This window comes from Triticum dicoccoides, chromosome 2B (assembly GCF_002162155.2).
Source record: "Triticum dicoccoides isolate Atlit2015 ecotype Zavitan chromosome 2B, WEW_v2.0, whole genome shotgun sequence".
NCBI classification, from domain to species: domain Eukaryota; kingdom Viridiplantae; phylum Streptophyta; class Magnoliopsida; order Poales; family Poaceae; genus Triticum; species Triticum dicoccoides.
Genome location: NC_041383.1, coordinates 673,090,178 through 673,096,565, shown reverse-complemented (window position 1 = coordinate 673,096,565; position 6,388 = coordinate 673,090,178).

Genomic DNA, 6,388 nt, shown 5'->3' with positions numbered 1-6,388 from the left:
GACACTATTGGACCTTATCCTAAAACTCACAAGGGAATGAGGTAGGGGGATGACATATGTCCCCTTTGCTATTTGCTTTAGCTGCTGATGCTCTGGCTATAATCTTAGATAAAGCCAAGGAAGGGTATGTCAAAGGGGTGATGCCTGAGTTTGGGAATAATGGTGTGAATATTGTACAATATGTTGATGGCGCCATTTTTCTGATTCAGGATGATGAGGGAAGTGCTAGAAATTTAAAATTCATCCTCACTGCTTTTGAACAAATGTCAAGATTGACTATTACTTTTGATAAAAGTGAGGTGTTTTTGTTTGGTGAGGCTAGGGAAAAAGCTGACATATACCAGGAAATCTTCACTTGTAAGCTGGGGGAGGTACCTTTGAAATATCTTGGTTTACCTGTCTCTGATGTGAGATTAGGAAACAAGTTTTGGAAGGTGGTCACTGAAAAAATTGAAAAAAAGTGTGCATGTTGGCAAGGAAGGCTATTGAATATGGCAGGTAGAGTGACCTTGGTCCTGTCCTGTCTATCCAGTATACCAATGTATATGATGTCTTTCTACCCTTTGCCAGTGGGGATTAGGAAAAAAATTGATTTTTTTAGAGTCAGATTGGTGTTGCGGGAAAATGAGGACAAAAAGAAATACCACTTAGTTAATTAGAAAAGCTACCGCCTTCCTAAAAATTTGGGAGGTTTTGGGATCTTAAATCTAGATTTTATGAATAAAGCTTTGTTTGCTAAATGGTTCTAGAAGCTAGAGACCGAGGAAGGAATTTGGATTGGTATACTTCTTAATAAATATGTTAAAGGAAAATACATCTCTATGATTAAAAAATCCTGGAGACTACCAGTTTTGGGGTAGTATTTTGCAAGTCAAAGACTTGTTTTACCAACATGTTAAAAAACCATTGGGTGATGACAGTAACACTAGGTTTTGGAAAGATTGGTGGGTGCGGTCCAAGCCTCTAAAAGAGGCTTATCCTAGTTTATACAATATTAGCTTTGACCACAAGATTTTTGTGGCAAAGGCAATTGATATGCGATGGAATAATTTCACTTTTAGAAGGGCTTTAAATGGAGATAAAAAAATTGCTTTGGTCTAGCATTAAGATGAGATGTGAAGAGGTTAGGATGTATGGGGGAAAAGATAAACCCTAGTGGATGCTTACTGCTGACAGAAAATTTTCTGCCAAATCATTGTATTTGTTTCTCATTAAAACTGATGTTGGTTTTCCTCATAAGTTCCTTTGAAAAAATAAAATTCTAGCAAAAATTAAGATGTTTTCTGGTTGATGATACGTCTCCGTCGTATCTACTTTTCCTAACGCTTTTGCTCTTTATTTTGGACTCTACTTTGCATGATTTGAATGAAACTAATCCGGACTGACGTTGTTTTCAGTAGAACTACCATGGTGTTGTTTTTGTGCAAAAATAAAAGTTCTCGGAATTGGACGAAACTTTTTGGAGAATTATTTTGGAATAAATAAAAAATACTGGAACCAAGACCCACTAGAGGGGGGCCCCAGCTGCCCACTAGGCACCAGGGCACGCCACCCCCCTCTGGCGTGTCCTGGTGGGTAGTGGGGCCCACGAGGCTCCTCCAACCCTATTCTGGATACTATAAATGCATATTCTCCGAGAAAAAATAAAAAGTGTCATCACGTTTCATGATATGGAGCCGCCGCCACCTCCTGTTCTTCATCGGGAGGGCAGATCTAAAGTCTGTTCTGGGTTTCGGGGAGGGGGATTCGTCGCCATCGTCATCACCAACCATCCTCCATCATCAATTTCATGATGCTCACCGTTGTGAGTGAGTAATCTCTTCGTAGGCTTGCTGGACGGTGATGAGTTAGATGGGATTCATCATGTAATTGAGTTAGTTTTGTTATGGCTTGATCCCTAAATCCACTATGTTCTGAGATTGATGTCGCTATGACTTTGCTATGCTTAATGCTTGTCACTAGGGCCCAAGTGCCATGATTCCAGATCTAAACCGTTTATGTTTTCACCATTATATCTATGTTCTTGATCCGATCTTGCAAGTCATGTGCACCTATTACGTGTTATGATCTGCATACCCCAAGGTGACAATAATTGGGATTCTTTCCAGCGATTACTGTAATTTGAGGAGTTAATATATTCACTATGTGTTAATGCTTTGTTCTGGTTCTCTATTAAAAGGAGGCCTTAATATCCCTTAGTTTCCTTATGGACCCCGCTGCCACAGGAGGGTAGGACAAAATATGTCATGCAAGTTCTTTTCCATAAGCACGTATGACTATTTATGGAATACATGCCTACATTATGTTGATGAACTAGAGCTAGTTCTATGTCGCCCTAAGTTATGACTATTTTATGACGAATATCATCCAACGAAATCACCGATCCAATACCTACGAGTTTTTCACATATTGTTCTTCCTAAGTTATTATTGTCGTTACTACTGTTACAATTGCTACAGACTTTTACTGTTACCATTACCGCTACTATTGCTAATGTTACTATTGATATCATACTACTGTGCTACTGATCACTCTACTGCAGATATTTAGTTCTGGGTGTGGTTGAATTGACAACTCAACTTCTAATACTTGCAAATATTCTTTGGCTCCCCTTGTGTCGAATCTATAAATTTGGGTTGAATACTCTTCCCTCGAAAACTGTTGAGATTCCCTATACTTGTGGGTTATTAGTTAACTGTGCGGAGAAGCATTCTAACTAAAGACAACCTAATTAGAAAAGGATGGAAAGGAAAATAGGGATGTGTATTGTGGACAGGACGACAACATTGATCATTTGTTCTTTTCTTGTTCTGCTACCAGGCTGTTATGGAGCTTGGTGAAATGCTCATTTGGTTTAAGATCACCCCAGGGGCTTGGATGAACGTCTATATGTTTAGCTAAAAACATTTCAGAAACCAAAAAAACTGATACTAGTTGGGATTTCTGCCTTGTTTTGGTCTATCTGAAAATGCAGAAATGATATTATCTTTAGAGAATAAAATTAATGACCCAATGACTCTTGTGAAGCTAATGTGCAATTGGATTGTGGACTGGTCTATTTTGCAGATAAAAAACCCAGAGCAAAATCTTTTGACCTTGGGGGCAAAGTTAATCGAGCGGGTGGCAAGTGAAGCTTATCGTGCGTCAAAAGATGGAGATCGGGGGTAGGCTGGGATGCTGAAGCTGGAGATGAGAGAAGGGCTCTTGTTCTGGTTGATGTCCCATGGATGATCCGTCTCCCCCTAGCGTTACTTTTGGTAGTTTGGTCCCCAGTAAAAACTTTAGTGCTCGAGTGATGCTATATATGATCTAGCTTTGGGCTGCATCCCCTCTCGTGCCACATGTGGCGATGTGAAGACCTATCTAGTAGTAGCTAGCTGAAAAAAACCTATTATGATGTTGGACGCTGGTTCTTCGTGGTTGGGTTTAGTTAATGAAATCGTAGGGAAACCCCCTCCTTTGATAAAAAAAAAGATAGTTGGATTTCTCCTCTTTTTTGTGTAAAGTGAAGACATTGTAGAAGAAAATGGATCGAGCCTTTTGAAAACAAATGAGTGAACCTGGAATTCATATTTAAGCATGTGTGCGTGAGATGTGTTAAGATATGCACTGTGGGAATTGGTGAAGCCATCAACCTGGCGAGGTTTGATGCACGTCATACCTAAATATGACGTATTGTACAACTTAGCTATATGTCGCCTAGTGCTACCTATAAAAAACATCGCCTCAGCGACTTCCCTTAGTGGGCCAACCCAGGTTCTCTGCACCGGTATGAAACGGGTTTAGAACCTTTGTGTTATTCTATTGGTCTTCGGTAGTTTTCATTTGGTTTTGTCTGCTCGTTATTTCCTCCTATTTACTTCTATTTCTTCAGATTTTTTCTTTTTGGTTTTCAGTCATTTCTATGGTTTGTTTTGCCAATTTTTCCGTGTTTCTTCATCTCTTTACTTCTGGTTTCCTTGGTTTTAATTTTAGTTTTAATTATTATTTTCTATTTTTTTCAATACACATTGTACATTTTTGCTATACTCGTGGAACATTTTTTTATACATGTTGAATATTTTTTTTCAAGTATATGTTAGAAAAATACAAAAAATTGTGGACATATTTTTAAATGAGTTACCATTATTTTAAATGACACATAATTGTTTTTTGAATATTAAGAAACGTTTTATCAATAATACAAGAATATTTTTTAGTTGTATAATCATTTTTCAAAAATGCTATGAACATGTTTTTGAAGCACGTGAATACTTTTTTATTGCCATAAATATTTTTAAAAGTTGTGCAAACATTTTTTATACATTGCGACTTGGCAGCACCAGAAGAAGGTGAAAGTTCAGAACCATCTCATTGGCAATAGGAATGTTGTCCCATAGAGAGGCTATGTTACAGAAGTACGAGAAAATATATCTACATTTTCATTCACTTGAAATCATGTATGCATGCACACATAAATAGATCTCTCTCCCAGAGAGATCTACCCGCGCCTTTGATACTGGTCTCGATCCAATTTGGGGTATTTTGAAATGTGTGATGACTTGTTTTAAGTAAATTGATTTTCAAATATATAATATATTTTTTAATACTTTTTAGTGGGAATGCCTTTATATATTTTTCAAAATTTAAACAAAAGTAAAAAAATTACATACGTATCAGTACTTGGGTCAGCCCATCGTGCGTACGCCTTCCATCTTGTGTCAAGCGAGATATATGGATAAAATCCTATATAACGCTCTTTGTGTCAAACTGTTGGCGTTGCGCACAGGAGCGACTGAACTAAGCCGACCCAATTAACACTCTGACGTTCATTCCCGGTTTTGGGAACCTTCAACAGGTTCCAAACAGGGTTCTCATTCCCTCTGTCAATATATATAGGGTCTAATGAATTTTTTGAGTCTAACTTTAACCGCATGTTAGAGCAATAATATATGACATTTAAGTTACACAACAGCATGTCGTTAAATTCGTACATAAAATGAGCTTCCAATGGTAAAAAATTTAAATTAGATATCTCATATACTATTAATCTGATCAATAGTCAATGGCACTTCCAAAAAATGCATTAGGCGCTATCAAAGGTTCTTTGATGTCCTATTTTCTGCTATTTTCTTCGCTGAATTTTTGGGTTTTTAATTTTTCTATTTATTTTCATTTCTATTTAAGTTTTTTATTCCACTCATTATAGAAAATTTTGTACTTTAAAAAATTGTTAGCAAATTTTATAAATGTTTGTGTTTCAGAAAAACATCAAAATTCTAAAAAATATCCATGTTCAGAAAATCGTGTCTAGGAAAAGGTTCGCATTTTCGGAAAACTTTTAAATTACAGAAAAATGGTTCGGCTTTCAAAAAAAAGTTCATGCTTCCAAAAAAAGTTCTGAAATTAGGAAAAAAAATCATTCTTTAAAGAAATTTTAAAATTTGTAAACATGTTCGTGTTTTCACAAAATGATTGCAAATTTGAAAATGTTTTTTTAATCCGATTTGGAGAAATGTTCACATTTTCAAAAATATCACACATTTAGTCATTGTATGCGTTTAAAAAAATATTTTTTTTGTAATTTGGAAAAGATATTCAGTTTTAGAAAATTTGTTTGCTACAGCGATTCAGTTCGCTACAAAAGCCCTAGTTGTTGAAGTGCGGGTCCCCTATTCGCTACAATGCTCGATCCCTGTTCACTACAGTGCACATACGTCTTGCTCATGGGTCGTGGAAAGAGTGTCAAATAGGAGGTCCTAGATACCAGAGCTCCCACTTTTTCTTCTCTTACTAGGCAGCTCTACACGTCGAGCCATTGAGGAGGCTCTTGGTTTTTTTAGGTGGTTGAGGAGACTCTTGGTTTGCAATGAGACATGTCCTGCTGGGCCTGGATGCTAATAGGTCGTGCCTGTGGGCCTACGTTTCTTCATTGGTTTACTTATGTTGTTCCCTTGGTTTTTATATCTACTTTTATTATTTATTCTATTTTTTCAATACATATTGTATTTTTTTCCTATACGAGTGGAACATTATTTATACATGTAGAATATATTTTTCAAGTATATGTTAGAAAAATCAAAAATATTATGGAGATATTTTTTAAATGCTTCAACTTTTTTAAAAATGTCGCATAATTGTTTTTTGAGTGTTATGAAACCTTATTTAAGACTACACAAATATTTTTTGCATTTTATGACCATTTCCCAAAATGCCACGAACTTATTTCGGAAGCGCGTGAACATTCTTTTATTGCTATGAACATTTTCTAAAAGTTGCCCGCACATTTTTTATAGATTGCGACTTGGCAGCCCCAGAAGAAAGATGAAAGCTCATTGGCAATAGGAATGATGTCCCGTTGAGAAGTAGGAGAAATTATATCTACATTTTCATTTACTTGAATTCGTGT